This window comes from Hyla sarda, chromosome 5 (genome assembly GCF_029499605.1).
Source record: "Hyla sarda isolate aHylSar1 chromosome 5, aHylSar1.hap1, whole genome shotgun sequence".
Taxonomy (NCBI): domain Eukaryota; kingdom Metazoa; phylum Chordata; class Amphibia; order Anura; family Hylidae; genus Hyla; species Hyla sarda.
In genome coordinates this window covers 250,576,225-250,598,629 of record NC_079193.1, presented here as the reverse complement: position 1 = coordinate 250,598,629, position 22,405 = coordinate 250,576,225, and positions in this window count along the sequence as shown.

Sequence of the window (22,405 nt, the reverse complement as noted above, 5' to 3'; positions counted from 1 at the left end):
ACGTTGGAACACCAGGACTGTTGATGCTGACTGCATGCAAGGCTGGCAAGATCCTGGCTGCTGGGGCAGGTGATGACCTCGCTGTTGGAGATGAAGGGGCACTATCGCCTGGTTGATCTGGAGAGCTGGGTTCTGACATCCTGTTGAATTTTGAGTGTGCTATCGCTTTAAGGGAAATAAGGTGTGTTCTCCTTTAAGATGCTTACTGTAGCAGCAGCGGTTTTGACTATACTGATGGGGGTACTGTAATGGATGCTCCCCCTCTATTTTGCAGGCACCCGGTGTAATCTGTCTTGTGACCAGACTTGCGGGCACTAACGGGTTAATACGGATAGCTACTGGCACCAGTGACAGGATACTGGCAATCATTGGTGTTTGCAGAGTCTGTGCTGCAGCGGATGCTTGACAGGTAACAACAGAGACAAGCACAGCAGCCGGAGCTTCCAATATGGCTACGCCCAGGGAACTCCCTGTTTTTTTTTCCGGTCGCCAAAATCTTCCCCTGTGCAACACAGGGCAGCTCTTTGGTTCCTCCTCGCAGCACTGAAGAGGAGCTGGGGACTGACGGGGTGGAGCTGCGACCGCTCGCATGCGCAGGAAACACCAGACCAAGTTAACCCTTTCAGGTACCAACTCTATACAGTTCACACAGTTCACAGTAGCAGATAACAGTCTTTTCTTCACCTCCCCCTCTATTTCACAAGCACCTCGGGTATAACACTTTCCACTGATAAAGTCCCGTACACTTTCTGTATGTGATTTTCTGACAATACTGGACACAGTTCAGACTGGGGTAGGACATGTGGCATAAGGCGCGCACCCGTATCCTGTTCGTGACACCAAAAGTTGTGGCAGAGGGTGCAATGCAAAGGGCAGATGGAATTACCCAGGGGCAGATGGCATTAACCTCTTATATTTGTGAGGCCATCCGAAGGTATAACGCTAGATCCTGGGCAAGGCATGGGGGCAATAATGACTCTGATGGAAAGTTACGGATAATGGTAGTTTTACTGAGGGTAGACAGATGGTAAAGTCTATACAGTTCAGCCAGGGCCCACGGAGGTTAACAGTGACTCAGAGACCTTAAGGGCTTGCTGGGACTTGTAGTAGATATGTTCAATTTAATGCAGGCCACGTTGACTTGACAAATGGTGACTGTGACTGACTTGACTGATAATACTGAGACTGTAGCTTACTTGTAGCTGCTTGTGGCTGCAGACCGGACTTGAGGCCTCCTATGACTCTGGGCACTCTCTAGGACTCGACTTGACTTCAGCAAAGACTTGTAAGGAAAGAGAGAGAGCTAGCTCCACCCAGGGCTTATATGGGGGAGACTAGCAAGGAGCCCATAGGTCACCCCTGGGATCACCTGGTCACTGATACCTCCTGGATAAGAATCACATGACAAGTAACATGGTAAACAGTCTTAAAGTGACAACGCTTTCCAAACACATTACATGGCATAATACATTAAAAACATATTTACATGGGGGGGGGGCAGATGCAAGGAGGCCCAGGGGACACTGTAGGGCAGCAAGGGTATGGGGTAACACCTCCCATACTGGGCCACCACAGCGATTTTTTTTTTTTAACTTTTGCCTCACAAATAATTTTTTTTGTTTCACTGTAGATTTTGTGGTAACATGAGTGATATCATTACAAAGTACTATTGGTGGCACTAAAAGCAAGCCCTCATATGGGTCTGTAGGTGGAAAAATAAAAGCATTATGGCTATAAGAGCAAGCTACAAAAACAAAAGCCTAATGCCCTTAAGGGGGTATATTTGACACACACATACACAGCATTTCACACACCACTCTATACTTAAAGCATACCAGTCAGATCTCACAAAAAAAAAAACTTAACTGTTATATGTTACTCAGTATCTCATCCTGATCATGCACATATCATTTTTTATGTTTCTATTACCCATACTTCACTAAAAAATAGCATATTACAGCTGCTCAATGTCTTTACCATCTACCCAAAGGGAGGGGGCGTGTCTTTCTCTTGCTTGCACTGTGATGACTCCTCCCCCTCCCTCACTCTGCTGACTCACTGGGAAGCGAGCCTGGCAGCCCTGCTCTGTAACCCTTTCCGCTCTGAATTTATGCTGTATATGAACACACACATAATGATTATTGGAGATTGCCTGTGCTCTACCAAAGAGAATATGGTGAGTGAATAACTTACATCTTCCTAAATTAGTGCAAAGGTTTAATGCTGAAAGCACCGGGGATTTTTATTATACATTTTCCTATGCATTACAAGTTCCTATGTCATCCATGTGTATCATCCTTTGCCAGTCCTGTAATGCTGGGACTTGTAGTTTTGGAATAGTAGGAGGTACAGTGTTTGGATAGCTCTTTTTTGCAGCAATGTTACCTTCAGCTGTGTGATACAGCTTTTGCAATATTACAACCAGCATGCCCAGGCATCCTTTGACTGTCCAGGCATGCTTGGAGTTGTAGTTTTCCAACAGCTGGAGAAACATGTTACAGCAGTGTTGCTAAAAGCTGTGTTTCTCCTGCAGCCTTAGACACCCTCATGCTGCTGTTGCACTCATCAGTGCCCCAGGAGGTATGGGGACCCCTAGTGGTGGGATTTTCAAAAGCAGTTTTCTTTAATAAAAGTGATTTTTTTTTTAAAAAAGAAGTATATTGGAAAAACTATTGTTTTGCCAAGATGTGCAACATATAAAAAGTTTTTATATCTGACAATGTCCATTTAACAACAGTGGTATAATTATCATGGTTGCAGCAGTCGCAATCATGACGGAGCCCCCAGGGACGGGCCACCTTGATTATGACCCCTGAGGAAGTCACCAATTGGGTGATGGAACACGTGGGGCTCTTGAGCGGGCATCCAACCAACAATGAGTATTGCACTACTATTCAGTACATCCAAGTGTGTCCTTATGCTTTCTTTGCTATATTGTTGTGTCTCTCTTATATCTATCTGCGTTGATTGACAGTAATCCATTCCATATTTCACAGCACTTTGAGGAGAGATGCTATTTTCTAGGTTGACTAATAGCTTCTCTGGTAGGGGTTTCTTTTGGTTTGGTGGCTATAGTATGCACTGAACAATACATAATATATCTATATGCTTTTTCCAGAGTTGTTGTATGTACTAATCATTAATAAGCACCCATAGGAGTGTCACATATGTATAAAGCCTGCAGGGCTGAATTTGTGTTAGGGCGGAAGTAATTATCACTCCCTGCACTTCCAGGTGGGGCTTATTGGGAACAGGTGGGGGCATGTGTATATAACTCCCCCCTCTCCTACAGGGGCGGAGCACGTGTCGTTTGTGGAACCCTCCCAACCCTCCCTTATTTTATTCCTTCACTATAGGGCATGCCCTCTATAGGCGTGCCCTCATTGCGCGGTTATGGCACAACTCAGACCACTATTCTAGGGTAAGATCTTGTATAGCTATGTAGGCAATCTTTCCTGTCACTAGTACATGTATGGAGCCCTGAACACAAATTTATTTAGCATTGTTGGTGTAGGTGGGTGTCCATTATAGGGTGTGATGTTTGGCCCCATCTAGTTATGCAGGATTACCCATTATTTTTTGGGTGCTTTTAGTGTTTTGAACTGTATGTCCGTGTTATCTACATTGTTTTGATACCTATATGTGCTATAAAGATTTATGTATTTAGCATATTTGATTTGATATTTATTGTAATAGGTGTGCTCTTCATCAGAGGGGCGTTAATCTTTTTTTCTTTTTTAGTGTTTCAGGTATTTTCTACACCTCCAATAGCACCCATTTTATTTGTTTTCATTAGAGCTGAGCCCCCTCGTTTTGTTTATTACACCTTGATTATTATGAAACTGACTGCTGCCGCAATACCTGGCTGATCTTCTGGTGCCTGCCTCTTTAAGGCTAAGTTTCCACTTGTTTTATTTATTTTTTTTTCTGGCAGTTTTTGGAATACTGCCACTGCAGTTTTTGAGCCAAAGCCAGAAATGTATTAAAAAGGAATAGGACATATAAAGGAAGGACTTATACTTCTCCTTCCTTATGGATCCACTTCTGACTTTGGCTCAAAAGCTGCAGAGGAAGTTTTCCATAAACTGCCAGAAAAAAAAAAAAGTGGAACCTTAGCCTAAAAGCGGAGGGAGCAAATGTACCACCAAAAAGTTCCACTAGACCATAAATAATGCAGCAAATATGCACAAATATTAGGTCCTAGTCTCTAAATAATCCTTAAGCAGGAAAAAACTTCAATACAACTTATCTACAAAAAGTCCACATACCCCAAAAAGTAAATTTTATTGACATCAACAAAATTAATAACATATATATGAGGCATCAGGAGAATAACACAAGTAAACACAGAGGCGCACAGCACACAAAAAAATCATAGATAATGCAGAAGATTTATCAAATCAATTCGATTCAGAGGGAAAGTGGAGCAGTTGCCCATAGCAACTACGCAGAAGCAATCTGATTGGTTGCTATGGGCAACTGCACCACTCTTTCTCTGCACAGGATTTGATAAATCTCCCCCATTATCTATGAATGTCATATGTGTTGTGGCCTTTGTGCTTACTTGTGGTTTTATCCTGATGTCTCACATACATCATTTTAATTTTGTTGATTTTAGTAAAGTTATCTTTTAGTGGCACGTGGACTCTTGTTTTTTTTTGTTTAGATATATAATATAGTAGTAAGCCCCTATTACACTATTGGGCCTGGTGCTATATGGGGACATATTCAGAGGGTACAATGTGTAGCAATGTTATATTTAGAGGGTACAGTTTGTGACAGGGTTATATTCAGGGGTGCAGTGTGTTACAGGTTTGTAATAATTATTGACTTTAGGGCAATTTTTTGCATCGGGAATCTGTGGTTTCCAGCTACACCCCTGTACACTCCACACCAGGTTATACAATTGTCCAAATGCGGCACTTTGGAGACCTTTACACAAAGTCGAATAAACTTCAGGGATACAGTTGGGCAAAAAGAATTTAGTCAGCCACCAATTGTGCAAGTTCTCCCACTTAAAAAGTTGAGAGAGGCCTGTACTGTTTATCATAGGTGTACCTCAACTATGAGAGACATACTGAGAAAAAAAAAAACGAATCCATAAAATCACATTGTCTGGTTTTTAAATAATTTATTTGCAAATTATTGGGGGAAATAAGTATTTGGTCACCTACAAACAAGCAAGATTTCTGGCTCTCACAGACCTATAACTTCTTCTTTAAGAGTCTCCTCTGTCCTCCACTTGTTACCTGTATTAATGGCACCTTGTTATCAGTATAAAAGACACCTGTCCACAACCTCAAACTGTCACACTCCAAACTCCACTATGGCCAAGACCAAAGAGCTGTCGAAGGACACCAGAAACAAATTTGTAGACCTGCACCAGGCTGGGAAGATTGAATCTGCAATAGGCAAGCAGCTTGGTGTGAAGAAATCAACTATGGGAGCAATTTGGAAGACATACAAGACCACTGATAATCTCCCTCGATCTTAAGCTCCACACAAGATCTCTCCCTGTGGTGTCAAAAGAACGGTGAGCAAAAATTCCAGAACCAAATGGTGGGACCTAGTGAATGACCTGCAGAGAGCTGGGACCAAAGTAACAAAGGCTACCATCAGTAACACACTATGCTGCCAAGGACTCAAATATTGCAGTGCCAGATGTGTCCTCTGCTTAAGAGCATTTGGATGATCCAGAAAAGGACTGAGAGAATGTCATATGGTCAGATGAAACCAAAGTAGAACTTTTTGGTAAAAACTCAACTCGTCATGTTTGGAGGAGAAAGAATGCTGAGTTGCATCCAAAGAAAACCATACCTACTGTGAAGCATGGGGGTGGAAACATCATGCTTTGGAGCTGATTTTCTGCAAAGGGACAAAAAAAACGACTGATTCATGTAAAGGAAAGAATGAATGGGGCCATGTATCGTGAGATTTTGAGTGAAAACCTCCATTCATCAGCAAAGGCATTGAAGATGAAACTTGGCTGGGTCTTTCAGCATGACAATGATCCCAAACACACCACCCGGGCAACGAAGGAGTGGCTTTGTAAGAAGCATTTCAAGGTCCTGGAGTGATTTTATGTATTTTTTTTCTCATTATGTCTCTCGTAGTTGAGGTATACCTATGATGAAAATTACAGGCCTCACTCATCTTTTTAAGTGGGATAACTTGCACAATTGGTGGCTGACTAAATACGTTTTTGTCCCACTGTACCAATCTGTAGGCATATGCTCCCATCTTTATCATTCTCATAAGAAGGTTTGCTGTGTGTCCCAGCTTTAAAGCAGACAGGTCTTCTTGCTCCCTCTGCAGTTCCCTGTGCTGCCTATAGGGTGCAAGCTCTGTTTCACCATCTTAATGGGCCAGAACCCACCCAAAATCGGTCCCAGACAAACTTTGCTTTGCATCCTACCATTCCTCTCAGCTGCTCTTTTTCTACCTGATTGTAGGGCAAGCACACACTCCCTTCTAGTTCCTTAACCATGAATAGAAAAGATAAAATACAGTCCTCAATATATATACATATATATATATATATATATATATATATATATATATATATATATATATATACATATGTAAATTAAAAGAGATAAATATATATATATATATATATATATATATATATATATAAAAAAAAAATATATATATATATATATATATATATATATATATATATGTAGATAGATAGATAATTACATTTATAGGTGGAAATAGATGGGTTGAAATAAATTATAATAAGATTAAAAGACTAGTTGTACATTAAAATACATTCATTAAAATGAAAGATGTGTAGATTGAAATGCTATATACAGTCCAAGCAGGGCTCTTGCTATGGACTAGTAATGAACATATTTAACTCCTTGGGGACGGAGTCCATTATAACCCTAAGGACGGGAGCATTTTTTGCAATTCTGACCACTGTCACTTTAAGCATTAATAACTCTGGGATGCTTTTACCATTCATTCTGATTCTGAGATTGCTTTTTCGAGACATATTCTACTTCATGTTAGTGGTAAATTTTTGTCGATACTTGCAACATTTCTTGGTGAAAAATTAAAAAATTTGATGAAAAAATAGAAAATTTCGCATTTTTCAAACTTTGAAGCTCTCTGCTTGTAAGGAAAACAGACATCCCAAATAAATGATATATTGGTTCACAAATACAATATGTCTACTTAATGTTTGCATCATAAAGTTGACATGTTTTTACTTTTAGAAGACATAAGAGGGATCCAAAGTTCATTAGCAATTTTCCAATTTTTCACAAAATTTTCTAAATCTGAATTTTTCAGGGACCAGTTCAGTTTTGAAGTGGATTTGAAGGGCCTTCATATTAGAAATACCCCATAAATTACCCCATCATAAAAATTACACCCCCAAAGTATTCAAAATGACATTCAGTAAGTTTGTTAACCCTTTAGGTGTTTCACAGGAATAGCAGCAAAGTGAAGGAGAAAATTCAAAATCTTCATTTTTACACTCGCATGTTCTTGTAGACCCATTTTTTGAATTTTTACAAGGGGTAATAGGAGAAAAAGCCCCCCAAAATTTGTAACCCAATTTCTCTCGAGTAAGGAAATGCCTCATATGTGTATGTCAAGTGTTCGGAGGGCGCAGTAGAGGGCACAGAAGGGAAGGAGCGGCAATGGGATTTTGGAGAGTGAATTTTTCTGAAATGGTTTTTGAGGGGCATTTCACATTTAGGAAGCCCCTATGTACCGGAACAGCAAAAAAAATATAAAACACATGGCATACTATTTTGGAAACTAAACCCCTCAAGGCACGTTACAAATGGTCCAGTGAGCCTTAACACCCCACAGGTGTTTGAAGACTTTTCGTTAAAGTCAGATATGTAAATAAAAAAAGAAATGTTTTCACTAAAGTGCAGTTTTCCCCCCAAATTTACCATTTTTACAAAGGATAATGGGAGAAAATGCCCCCCAAAATTTGTAACCCCATCTCTTCTGAGTATGCAAATACCCCATGTTAGGGCATAAAAGGCTCTGCGGGCGAACTACAATGCTCAGAAGAGAAGGAGTCACATTTGGCTTTAGGAAAGCAAATTTTGCTGAAATGGTTTTTGGGGGGCATGTGGCATTTAGGAAGCCCCTATGGTGCCAGAACAGCACAAAATACCCACCTGGCATACTATTTTGGAAACTACACCCCTAAAGGAACGTAACAAGGGGTACAGTGAGCCGTAACACCCCACAAGTGATTGACAAACTTTCGTTAAAGTTGGACGTGAAAATGAAAAATTTGATTTTTAACACTGAAATGCTGGTGTTACCCAAAACTTTTCATTTTCACAAGGAGTAATAGGAGAAAATACCCCACAAAATTTGTAAACCCATTTCTCTCGAGTAAGGAAATACCTCATATGTGTATGTAAAGTGATCTGCGGGTGCACTAGAGGGCTCAGAAGGGAAGGAGCAACATTGGGCTTTTGGAGAGCGAATTTTGCTGAAATGGTTTTTGGGGGCATGTCGCTTTTAGGAAGCCCCCTTGATGCCAGAACAGTAAAAAAAAAAAAACACATGGCATACTATTTTGGAAACTACACCCCTCACAGAACTTAATAATGGGTGCAGTGAGCATTTATATCACACTGGCATTTGACAAATCTTTGGAAAAGTGGGCTGTGCAAATGAAAAATTACATTTTTAATTTTTACGGACGACTGTTCAAAAAATCTGTCTGACACCTGTGGGGCGTAAATGCTCACTGTACCCTTTATAACATTACGTGAGGGGTGTAGTTTCCAAAATGGGGTCATATGGGGAGGAGGTCCACTGTTCTGGCACCATGGGGGCTTTCTAAACACACATAGCCTTCAATTCCAGCCTAATTCTCCCTCAAAAAGCCCAATGGCGCTCCTTCTCTTCTGAGCATTGCAGTTCGCCCACAGAGCACTTTACTTCCACATATGGGGTATTTATATACTCAGAAGAAATGGGGTTACAAATTTTGGGGGGCTTTTTTCCAATTACCCCTTACCAAAATGAAACATTTGGGGTAACACCAGCATTTCAGGGGAAAAAAACTAATTTTTCATTTTCATGTCCAACTTTAACGAAAATTTATCAAAGACCTGAAGGGTGTTAAGGCTCACTATACCCCTTGTTACGTTCCTTCTGGGGTGTAGTTTCCAAAATGGGGTCACATGTGGGTGTTTTTTTTTTGCGTTCATGTCAGAACCGCTGTAACGATCAGCCACCCCTGTGCAAATTACCAATTTAGGCCTCAAATGTACATGGCTCTCTCACACTTCTGAGCCATGTAGTTCGTCTGCAGAGAATTTTACATACACATATGGGGTATTTCCGTACTCAGAAATTGTGTTACAAATTTTGGGGGTCATTTTCTCCTTTTACCTCTTGTGAAAATGAAAAGTATGGGGCAACACCAGCATGTTAGTGTAAAAATGTTTAATTTTTTTTACACTAACAGGCTGGTGTAGCCCCCAACTTTACCTTTTCATAAGGGGTAAAAGGAGAAAAATTGCCCCAAAATGTGTAGTGCAATTTCTCCCGAGTACGGAAATACTCCATATGTGGCCCTAAACTGTTGCCTCGAAAAATGACAGGGCTCTGAAGTGAGAGAGCACCATGCGCATTTGAGGCCTAAATAAGGAATTTGCAATAGGGGCGGACCCAGTTACCTACAGTAAAACCCTACAGCAGTGTTTCCCAAACAGGGTGCCTCCAGCTGTTGCAAGACTCCCAGCCTTCCAGGACAGTCTATGGCTGGGCAATTCTGGGAGTTGTGGTTTTGCAACAGCTGGAGGCTCCCTTTAGGAAACACTGCCGTATGTGACTTTTTTCATTTTTACTTGGGGGGGGGGGGGATGACGACGTGTAAGGGGGTGTATATGTAGTGTTTTACTTTTTATTATTTGATAGTGTAGTGTTTTTAGGGTACATTCACACAGGCGGGGATTCACAGTAAGTTTTCCGCTGGGAGTTTGAGTTGCGGCGGAAAATTTGCCGCAGCTCAAACTTGTAGAAGGAAACCCGCTGTAAACCCGCCTGTGTGAATGTACCCTGTACATTCACATGGGGGGGGGCACCCCAAACCTTCAGCTGTTACAAAACTACAACTCCCAGAATGCACTGACAGACCGTACATGCTGGGAGTTGTAGTTTTACAACAGCTCTAGGCCCACTGGTAGGGAACCACTGAGTTAGAAAACAGACTCTAGCTCAGTGATTCCAACCAATGTGCCTCCAGCTGTTGCAAAACTACAACTCCCAGCATGTATGGCCTGTCAGTGCATTCTGAGAGTTGTAGTTTTGCAACAGCTGGAGGCACACGGGTTGGAATCACTGAGTTAGGAAACAGACTCTAGCACAGTGTTTCGCAACCAGTGTGCCTACAGCTGTTGCAAAACTACAATTCCCAGCATGGCCAGACAGTCAGGGATGCTGGGCGTGTAGTTCTGCAATATCTGGCCCTTCAGATGTTGCAGAACTACAACTCCCAGCATGCCTGGACAGTCTGGGCATGCTAGGAGTTGTAGCTATGCAACAACTGGGGAAGAACAGTTTGGAGACCGCTAAGTAGTGGTCTCCAAACTGTAGCCCTCCAGATGTTGCAAAACTACAACTCTAAGCATGCCCAGACTGTCCAGGCATGCTGGGAGTTGTAATTCTGCAACATATGAAGGGCCAGATATTGCAGAACTACATGCCCAGCATCCCTGACTGTCTGGCCATGCTGGGAATTGTAGTTTTGTAACATCTGGAGGGCTACAGTTTAGAGACCACCTTATAGTGGTCTCCAAACTGTACCTCTTCAGATGTTGCAAAACTACAACTCCCAGCATGCCCAGACAGTCAGTGCATGCTGAAAGTTGTAGTTTTGTAACATCTGGAGGACCACAGTTTAGAGACCACTACACAGCCTTTGGCTGTCTGGGCATGCTGGGAGTTGTAGTTTTGCAGCTTTTAGAAGGCCACAGTGAAGATCACTTACCGAGATCTTTACTGCAGCCTTCTCCGTCACACCTTCCGGCTGCTCGTGGATGCTGCCTCCGCCGCCTCCACCGGTCCGGGTAAGTTGGGCCATGTTCCCCCCCTCACCGCCCGTGTTTCCCCGCTCTGTACCGACTTCCAATCGGTGGTCAGAGGGGGGAAATGAACTCTAACCCCCCTACCCCCCTCCTGCCATTGGTGGTCAGCCTGACCGACCAACGGCAGGGGATAGGAGGTGGTGGCAACACTGCCACCTCGCTCCCATGCTTTAGGATGATCCGAATGGCCCGTGGGCAAATCGCTGGTCTGAATTGACCAGCGATTTGCCGCGATTGCCGACATGGGGGGGGGTCTCAAGACCCCCCTAGGCATTGCCACGGGATGCCTGCTGATAGATATCAGCAGTCATCCCGGTCCGATCACCGCCCGGCGAGCGGCAGTGATCGGAAATGCCGAGGGTGTATGGATACGCCCTCCGTCCTTAAGGAGTTAATAGAAAAATAAGGATAAAAATGGTGATGGAAAAAATGAAAAGATGAAAAAATGAATGAAACAGCCACCTATAGGGGAGCTCCGTGCTGTAGACTGGCATGGCTGGGAAGCCGGCTTGATGTTGATGTCTGCGCAATGGGTGGATGGATTCCTGGTGACCTCCAAATATGGCACGGGATGCGCCCGGCAAAATAGATGATAGTAGTAAAGATGCAGTGATTAGAGCGGTGGGTAGATGCAAATGATCAGTAGTGCTGCCTAGCGGCATCCTCATGGCTGGGTGCACGCTCCTTTACAGTGGTCCCAATATAGGGGATTCCAGCTGTTGCAAGTGCAAATATGCATAAACGGAGATGGTAGTCTTGGTATAGGTGGTCTGTATAGTTTAGGTGGGTTAGCTAAACGCGTTTCGGGGAGATCCCTTCTTTAGTAGCTGTATATGGTGTATCCCATGTTGGTTATGGGTTTAAATAGTCTTTCTGCTTTGATTGGTAGCCATTTTGGGTATGATGTAAGTCTTGGACTGGGTTGCGGTTAATAGGGAAATGGGAAGTATAATAATTGGAAAAACAGTGCAGATGAAATGTACAACTAGTCTATAAATATATGTTGATATATATGTAGATATGGACAGGGAATTATGGAAAATGTATACCTATATAGGGTTTACAGTTAACTCCTCAATACCTCAAAGGTACTACTCAGATTATCTCTATATTGGAAAAACTAAAATGGCAGGAAAATTATGTATTGGTTACTTTGGATGTGAGTTCATTGTATACAGTGATACAACACAATTTAGGTATTGGTGCAGTACAAACATTTTTAACAAGAGGGAATCTCCCACCTGCACAAATCCAATTTATTTTAGATAGCATTTTATTTATTTGAATCCATAACTATTTCTATTTTAATGATAATTTTTATTTACAGAAAAGAGGTACCGCCATGGGAACAAGGTTCGCGCCCAGCTACGCAAATCTATTCATGTCCGCATGCAAGGAATCTGACATTACTCCTCACCTGGGTGCGGGCCTGGTCCTATGGCGAAGGTACAGAGACAATATTATTTTAATCTGGCAAAATTCCCCAGAGGACTTAAAAATATTTTGAAATTGTCTTAATGAAAATAATTGGAATTTATCTTTTACTGCGTCTAATGACCCCAAATCCATCAAATTTTTAGATAAATAACCAACACCGGTAATAAGTTAGAATTAAGTACTTTTCATAAACCCACTGCAAAAAAACAGTTTCATTCTATTTTCCAGCTGCCATCTTCCAAGGTGGCTCTTAAACATTCCATCTAGCCAATTCAGAAGATTAAAACGCAACTGCACACAAGATAACCAATATCAAAAAGAAGCTGAATCTCTCACAAACAAATTCAAACAAAAAGGTTACCCGAACACCATTTTAGAAAAAGTGAAATCCAAAATAGAGAACCAAGACAGAAACACTTACTTCACAGATACACCCCTAACAACAAAAGAAGGTGACCAATTACGTCTCATATTACCTTTTAACCAAGAGTACAAAAAAGTCGAGAAAATTATAAAAATAAATAAATAAAAAAAAAAACTGGCATCTACTACATCAAAATAAAATCCTTAACACGATCTTAACTTCAACCTCCTCTATCATCTATACCAAAGCTCCGAATTTAGGCGTACAAGTATCCCTGACCATCCAAAACAATCTTAACCTACATACTGACAAAACATGGCTCCATCTGAAAGGTTCCAACCGTTGCAACACATGCTTAAACTGTAAAATAACTACATTTTAAAAGAAAACAGAAAACATCTGCTCTACAGTAAATAATTACCAATAGGAAATTATGGATAATGTATCATGCAATACAAAAGACATCATTCAGTGAAGCTGCAACAAAAGGGATGTAGGCAGAACAAAACGGGCATTAAAAACACGTATTTCGAAACATATTTATAACATCAAAAAAGGTAACACAAAACACCCGTTCTCTTTACATTTCCAACAATACCATCAACAAGACCCATCAAAAATGATACATTTAGGTATACAAAAGGTTAAAAAGTATTGTAGAGGAGGGAATTTCATTACAAAAATGTCTAGAGCAGAAGCAGGGAAAATCTACTAATTTGAGTCCATGGAACCAAAGTTATTAAATTTAGAATTGGAAGTTTTTGGATTTCTGTGATGTCCCCATGGGGGGCTTGTTCCCTTGCCCCATCCAGTACAAGGCTGTATATCAGCGTCTGGATGGGTCCAGGGACTCAGCTCACATGGCATAATCCACCTTCACCAGAAACCCATACTGTTCTGTACTTTTATCTTTTTTAGTTCATTTTATTTCATTATTATTATTATTATTATTATTATTATTATTTATTTATTTATTTATTACTATGTTTAATCTATCCTTGGTAAGTGTATTTTATATTACATTGTTATTTCATATTGCTGTATTTATTGCTGTATTTATTTTGTTCTTACTGTATTTATACTGTATGTATATCTATATTCATAATGGCATTTTGTATCCTGATACCCCTATAACAGTCATATTTTATGATTTTTATAATACATATATTTATTAGATTTTATTCTATTCGTTCATTTATATCCATGTATGCATAATTATATATTATATCTTTATATTTATTTATATACCGTATATACTCGAGTATAAACCGAGTTTTTCAGCACGATTTTTCGTGCTGAAAACACCCCCCTCGGCTTATACTCGAGTGAACTCCCCCACCCGCAGTGGTCTTCAACCTGCGGACTTCCAGAGGTTTCAAAACTACATCTCCCAGCAAGCCCGGGCAGCCATCGGCTGTCCGGGCTTGCTGGGAGTTGTAGTTTTGAAACCTCCGGAGGTCCGCAGGTTGAAGACCACTGCGGCCTTCAACATCATCCAGCCCCCTCTCACCCCCTTTAGTTCTGAGTACTCACCTCCGCTCGGCGCTGGTCCGGTGCTGCAGGACTGTCCAGAGAGGAGGTGGTCCGGTGAAATAGTGGTTCCGGGCTGCTATCTTCACCGGGGGCGCCTCTTCTCCGCGCTTCGGGCCCGGCCTCAGAATAGTCACGTTGCCGTGACAACGACGCAGAGGTGCGTTCATTGCCAACGTACTTCTGCGTCATTGTCAAGGCAACGCCTCTATTCCGGGCCGGAAGCGCGGAGAAGAGGCGCCCCCGGTGAAGATAGCAGCCCGGACCACCTCCTCACCGGACCACCTCCTCTCCGGACCACCTCCTCTCCGGACAGCCCTGCAGGACCGGACCAGCGCCGAGCGGAGGTGAGTACTCAGAACTAAAGGGGGGTGAGAGGGGGCTGGATGATGTTGAAGGCCGCAGTGGTCTTCAACCTGCGGACCTCCGGAGGTTTCAAAACTACAACTCCCAGCAAGCCCGGACAGCCGATGGCTGCCCGGGCTTGCTGGGAGTTGTAGTTTTGAAACCTCTGGAGGTCCGCAGGTTGAAGACCACTGAGGGCGAATGATGAGAAGAGGATGATGAAGGGGGGGTGTGGGGATGATGAAGGGGGGTGGGGATGATGAAGGGGGGGGGTGTGGGATGATTACAAGGGGATGATGAAGGGGGGATGTGTGGGATGATAAGGGGATGATGAAGGGGGATGTGTGGGATGATAAGGGGATGATGAAGGGGGGATGTGTGGGATGATAAGGGGATGATGAAGGGGGGATGTGTGGGATGATAAGGGGATGATGAAGGGGGGATGTGCGGGATGATAAGGGGATGATGAAGGGGGGATGTGTGGGATGATAAGGGGATGATGAAGGGGGGATGTGTGGGATGATAAGGGGATGATGAAGGGGGGATGTGTGGGATGATGACAAGGGGATGATGAAGGGGGGATGTGTGGGATGATGACAAGGGGATGATGATGAGGATGTTAATGACGGGTCTGGATGATGACAGGGGGGGGATGAGGTATTTCCCACCCTAGGCTTATACTCGAGTCAATAACTTTTCCTGGGATTTTGGGTTGAAATTAGGGGTCTCGGCTTATACTCAGGTCGGCTCATACTCGAGTATATACGGTAGGTTTTAAACCCTATATAGGTATACATTTTCCATATCTACATATATATCAACATATATTTATAGACTATTTGTACATTTAATCTGCCCTGTTTTAACAATTATTATGCTTCTCATTTCCCTATTAATCGCCTGCAATCCAGTCCAAGACTTACATCATACCCAAAATGGCTACCAATCAAAGCTGAAAGACTATTTAAACCCATAATCAACATGGGATACACCACATACAGCTAATGAAGAAGGGGTCTCCCGAAATGCGCTTAGCTATCCCACCTAAACTATACAGACCACCTATACCAAGACTACTATCTCCGTTTATGAATATTTGCACTTGCAACAGCTGGAACCCCCCTATATTGGGACCACTGTACTCCCCCAGGCAGCACTATTGATCATTTGCATCTACCCACCGCTCCAATCATTGCATCTTTAACACTATCATCTATTTTGCCGGGCGCAGCCCGTGCCATACCTGGAGGTCACCGGGAATCCATCCACCCATTGCGCGGACATCAACATCAGGCCGGCTGCCGACTGTAGCCCTCCAGATGTTGCAAAACTACAACTCCCAGCATGCCCAGACAGCTGTTTGCAGTGTGGACATGCTGGGATTTGCAGTTTTGCAACAGCTGGAGGGCTACAGTTTGGAGATCACTATGCAGTGGTCTCTAAACTGTGGCCCTCTAGATCTTGCAAAACTACAACTCCTAGCATGCCCACACAGCTGTTTTCTGCCTGAGCATGCTGGGATTTGTAGTTTTGCAACATCTGAAGGGCCACAGTTTGGAGATCACTGTGCAGTGGTTTCTAAACTGTAGCCCTTCAGATGTTGCAAAACTGCAAATCCCTGCATGCCCAAACAGCAAACAGCTGTCTTGGCATGCTGGGAGCTGTAGTTGCGTACCTCCAGCTGTTGCATAACTACATTTCCCAGCATGCCCTTTGGCGATCAGTACATGCTGGGAGTTGTAGTTTTGCAACAGCTGGAGGCACACTTGTTGGAAAATACTGGTAACAGTTAGGTAACAGAACCTAACTGAAGGTTTTCCAACCAGTGTGCCTCCAGCTGTTGCAAAAGTACATCTCCCAGCATGCACGGTCTGTCAGTACATGCTGGGAGTTGTAGTTTTGAAACAGCTGAAAGTTTGCCCCCCATATGAATGTACTGGGTACATTAACACGGGTGGGTTTACAGTGAGTTTCCTGCTTCAAGTTTGAGCGGTGGCAAATTTTTCACCGCAGCGCAAACTCCTAGCGGAAAACTCACTGTAAACCCATGCACCCTAAAAACACTACACTACACCAACACATAATAAAGGGTTAAACACTACATATACACCCCTTACACTGTCCCCCAATAAAAATGAAAAACGTATTGTACGGCGGTGTTTCCAAAACAGAGCCTCCAGCTGTTGCAAAACAACAACTCCCAGCATTTCTGGACAGCCACTGACTGTCCAGGCATGCTGGGAGTTTAGCAACAGCTAGAGGCATCCTGTTTGGGAATCACTGGTGTAGAATACCCCTATGTCCACTCCTATGCAATCCCTAATTAAGTCCTCAAATGCATCCTCTCTCACTTCGGATCCCTGTCTTATTTCAAGGAAATAGATTAGGGCCACAAATGGGGTATTTCTGTACTCGGGAGAAATTGCAGTACAATTTTTGGTGGGCTTTTTCTCCTTTTACCCCTTATGAAAAGGAAAAGTTGGGAGCTACACTGGCCTGTTAGTGTAAAAAACGTAACATTTTTACACTAACATGCTGGTGTTGACCCATACTTTTTTATTTTCACAAGCGGTAAAAGGGAAAAAAAAGACCCCCAAAATTTGTAATGCAATTTCTCCTGAGTACAAAAATACCCCATATGTGGGTGTAAAATGCTCTGAGGATGCACAACAAGGCTCAGGAGTGAGAGTGCACTATGTACATTTGAGGCATATATTGGTGATTTGCACAGGGGTGGCTAATTTTACAGCGGTTCTGACATAAACGCAAAAAAATAAATACCCACATGTGACCCCATTTTGGAAACTAAACCCCTCATGGAATGTAGCAAGTGGTATAGTGAGCCTCAACACCTCAAAGGTGTTTGAAGAATTTTCATTAAAGTTGGATGGGAAGAAAAAAAATCACTAAAATGCGAGTGTTACCCTAAATTTTTCATTTTCACAATAGGAAAAAAGCCCCCCAAAATTTGTAACCCCATTTCTTCTGAGTAAGAACATACCCCAAATGTGGATGTAAAGTGCTCTGCGGGCGCATTACAATTCACAGAAGAGAAGGGGCACCATTGGGCTTTTGAAGAGAAAATGTGTTCTAAATTGAAGGCCACGTGTGTTTACAAAGCCCCTTTAATGCCAGAACAATGGACCCCATTTTGGAAACTACACCCCTCATGTAATGTAATAAGGGGTACAGTGAGCATTCACGCCCCACAGGTGTCTGACAGATTTTTGGAATAGTGGTCCTTGAAAATGAAAAATTACATTTTTAATTAGCACAGCCCACTGTTCCAAAGATCTGTTAAATGTCAGTGGAGTGTAAATACCCACTTCACCCCTTATTAAATTCTGTGAGGGGTGTAGTTTCCAAAATGGTGTCACATGTTGAGGGGTCCACTGTTCTGGCATAACGGGGGGATTTGTAAACCCACATTGCAATCCAAAAGCTCAATAGCGCTCCTCCTCTTCTGAGCATTGTTGTGCGCCAGCAGAGGGGTTGCAAATTTTGTGGGTCATTTTCTCCCATTACCCCTTGCAAAAATATAAAATTTGGGGAAAAACCACAATTTTAGTGAAAAACTTTTTTTTTCCACTTCCACATCCATCTTTTACAAAATGTTGTCAAACACCTGTGAGGTGTTAAGGCTCACTGTATCCCTTGTTACGTTCCTTTAGGGGTGTAGTTTCCAAAATAGTATGCCATGTTTTTTTTTATGCTGTTCTGGCACCATAGGGGCTTCCTAAATGCAACATGCCCCTCCAAAATCCATTTCAGCAAAATTTGCTTTCCAAGAGCCAAAAGTGACTCCTTCTCTTCTGAGTATTATAGTTCGCCCGCAGAGCATTTTACGTCCTAACATGGGATATTTCCATACTCAGAAGGGATGGGGTTACAAATTTTAGGAGGTATTTTCTCTCATTACTCTTTGTAAAATGGTATGCCATGCAGGGGGTTTTCTGCTGTTCTGGCACCATAGGGGCTTCCTAAATGTGACATGCCCCTCAAAAACCCTTTGAGGAAAATTCACTCTCCAAAATCCCATTGTTGCCCCTTCCCTTCTGAGCCCTCTACTGCACCTGCCGAACACTTGACATACACATATGAGGTATTTCCTTACTCCAGAGAAATTGGGTTACAAATTTTAGGGGGCTTTTTTCCTATTACCCCTTGTAACAATTTAAAAACTGGGTCTACAAGAACATGCGAGTGCAAAAAATGAAGATTTTGAATTTTCTCCTTCACTTTGCTGCTATTCTTGTGAAACACCTAAAGGGTAAACACACTTACTGACTGTCATTTTGAATACTTTGAGGGGTGCAGTTTTTATGATGGGGTCATTTGTTAGGTATTTCTAATATGAAGGCCTTTCAAATCCACTTCAAAACTGAACTGGTCACTAAAAAATTACGATTTTGAAAATTTTGTGAAAAATTGGAAAATTACTGTTGAAATTTGAAGCCCTCTGAAGTCTTCCAAAAGTTAAAAAATGTCAACTTTATGATGCATACATAAATTACACATATTGTATATGTGAATCAATATATAATTTATTTGAAATGTCTATTTTCCTTACAAACAGAGAGCTTCAAAGTTAGAAAAATGCTACATTTTCAATTTTTTCATCAAATTTTGGAATTTTTCACCAAGAAATTATGCGAGTATCGACAAAAATTTACCACTAACATAAAGTAGAATATGTCACAAAAAAACAATATCGGAATTAGAATGAAAAGTAAAAGCATTCCAGAGTTATTAATGCTTAAAGTGACAGTGGTCAGATGTGCAAAAAACGCTCTGGTTCTTAAGGTGAAAATGGGCTTGGTCCTTAGCCCCTTAAAGGGGTACTCCACCCCTAGAAATCTTATCCCCTATCCAAAGGATAGGGGATAAGATGTCAGATCACCGGGGTCCCGCTGCTGGGGACCCCCTGGATCTACCATGCAGCACCCACCTGTAGCGGCTTCCGGAACCGCTGGAGGTCCTCAGGCTGAGTCCATCTCGACCAACGGGACCCGTGTGACGTCATACCCCGCTCCTCAATGCAAGTCTATGGCAGGGGGCGTGCATGGTAGATCCAGGGGTTCCCCGCAGCGGGACCCCGGCGATCTGACATCTTATCCCCTATCCTTTGGATAGGGGCTTTGGATAAGCTCAGGCTGAGTCCATCTTGACCACCGGAATGAAAGATCGTGACGTCACGATAAGATGTCTAGGGGCGGAGTACCCCTTTAAGGACTCAGCCCATTTGGGCCTTAACCACTTAAAGGGGTACTCCACCCCAAGACATCTTATCCCCTTTCCAAAGGACTTCCGTTCCTGTGGTCATGACCCAGACCCTCCTGCGCTTCCGGACAAGAAACAGGTGGGTGCTGCATGCTATATTGCGGGGATCCCTAGCGGTGGGACCCCCGCGATCAGACATCTTATCCCCTATCCTTTGGTGTCCCCGTATACCGTATTGCATACCGTACCTTGTATGGTGGTCCCCAAAGTCAGAGTTACTACGTTCAGGTAGGGTCCCCCAGGTGGGACAACCCCTAGTCGCCTCCTCCTTCTCTAATTTTATAATGTTTATGTGTACATATTTAATAATGTATATATTAATATAATGCATATTAGTATACTTACCTTTGTAGCGTCGCAGGTCCTTCGGTCATATACGTACGTTAATTCCTCTATGGTATGTTGGAGGACCTTTGGAAGTCCTTGGGTCACATGATTACCCATAACCCTTTGTAAAGATGATGGACAGAAATACTGGACCAATCAGCTTAAGGCCAGTCCCTGCCCATATAAGGGAGCTGTAGCCAATGATCGTTCTCTTGGATTGCTGCTCTCGTGGATGCCGGACTATCAGTTTTGCAACAGCTGGAGGCACACTGTTTGGGAAACACTGGTGTAACATGATGTGTATGCTGAATAGGCTAGAACAGTGTTTCTCAACCAGTGTGCCTCCAGCTGTTGCAAATCTACAACTCCCAGCATGCCCAAAGTCTGTCAAGGCATGCTGGGAGTTGTAGTTTTGCAACAGCTGGATGCACACTGGTCTGTAAAAACTAGCATACTCACACAACAGGGACTACAACTCCCAGCATGTGTCATTCAGGAGTCCCCCCCCCCCTCTCCCTTCACATATAGAGATCATCCCCAGTATGAGATTTATTCCCCTGCAGTCCATACATCCCCAGCCCATGCACCTTATCATCCTCCCCTTCAGATAACACATTTATTTTCTCCGGTGCAGACCTGCGTCCTTAGAATACCGAGCAGGGGGAGGGGAGGTGAGGAGCTGTGTACTCAGCTGGATGAGATGAGGGGGCGTGGCTTATTTCTCTCATGCAGACAGAGAAAAAAAAAAAGCGATGACATCTTGTCCACAACAGACTCAGAACATGGTTGACCTTGTGGACAACAGTAAAAGAAAACTACAGAACTTCCTGCCCAACAAACAGGTAAGCAAAACACACTCATGCTGCCAAAACATATAACACATGTATATTGTAAAAAAACTAAACTTACAAAGAAGATGCCATATAGTCAAAAAAATATTACCACCGGAGTACCCCTTTAAGGGGTTAAGGACAATTGTATTTTTACATTTTTGTTTTTTCCTCGCCTTCAAAAAATCATAACTGTTTTATATTTTCGTCCACAGACTAGTATGAGGTCTTGTTTTTTTGTGTGACCAGTTGTCCATTGTAATGCCATCACCGATTTTATCATAAAATATATGTCGCAACCAACAGTTTGGCAGTGATCTCTAACTGTGGCCCTCCAGATGTTGCAAAACTACAACTCCCAGCATGCCCAAACAGCAGTCAGGGCATGCTGGGATTTGTAGTTTTGCAACAGCTGGAGGTCCACAGTTCGGATATCTCTAAATTGTAGCCTTCCAGATGTTGCAAAACTGCAAATCCCTGCATGCCCTAACAGCAAACAGCTATCTCGGCATGCTGGGAGTTGTAGTTGTGTAACACCAGCTGTTGCATACCTACATCTCCCAGCATGCCCTTCGGCGATCAGTACATGCTGGGAATTGTAGTTTTGCAACAGCTGGAGGCACACTGGTTGGTAAATACTGTTAGGTAACAGAACCTAACTGAAGGTTTTCCAACCAGTGTGCCTCCAGCTGTTGCAAATGTACAATTCCCAGCATGCACTGTCTGTCAGTGCATGCTGGGAGTTGTAGTTTTGAAACAGCTGGAGGTACCCCCCCCCCCCCCCATGTGAATGTACAGGGTACATTTACACAGGCAGGTTTACAGTAAGTTTCGTGCTTCAAGTATGAGCTGTGGAAAATTTTTTGCCGCGGCGCATACTCCTAGCGGTAAGCTCACTGTAAACCCTTATGAAAAGGTAGAGTTGGGGTCTACACCAGCCTGTTAGTGTAAAAAAAAAATGTTTACACTAACATGCTGGTGTTGTCCTTTACTTTTTATTTTCACAAGAGGTAAAAGGAAAAAAAGACCCCCAAAATTTGTAATGCAATTTCTCCCGAGTACGGAAATACCCCATATGTGGGCGTAAAATGCTCGGCGGGGGCAAAACGAGGCTCAGGAGTGAGAGCGTACTATGTACATTTGAGGCCTAAATTGGTGATTTGCACAGGCGTGGCGGATTTTACAGCGGCTCTGACATAAAGGCAAAAAAATGA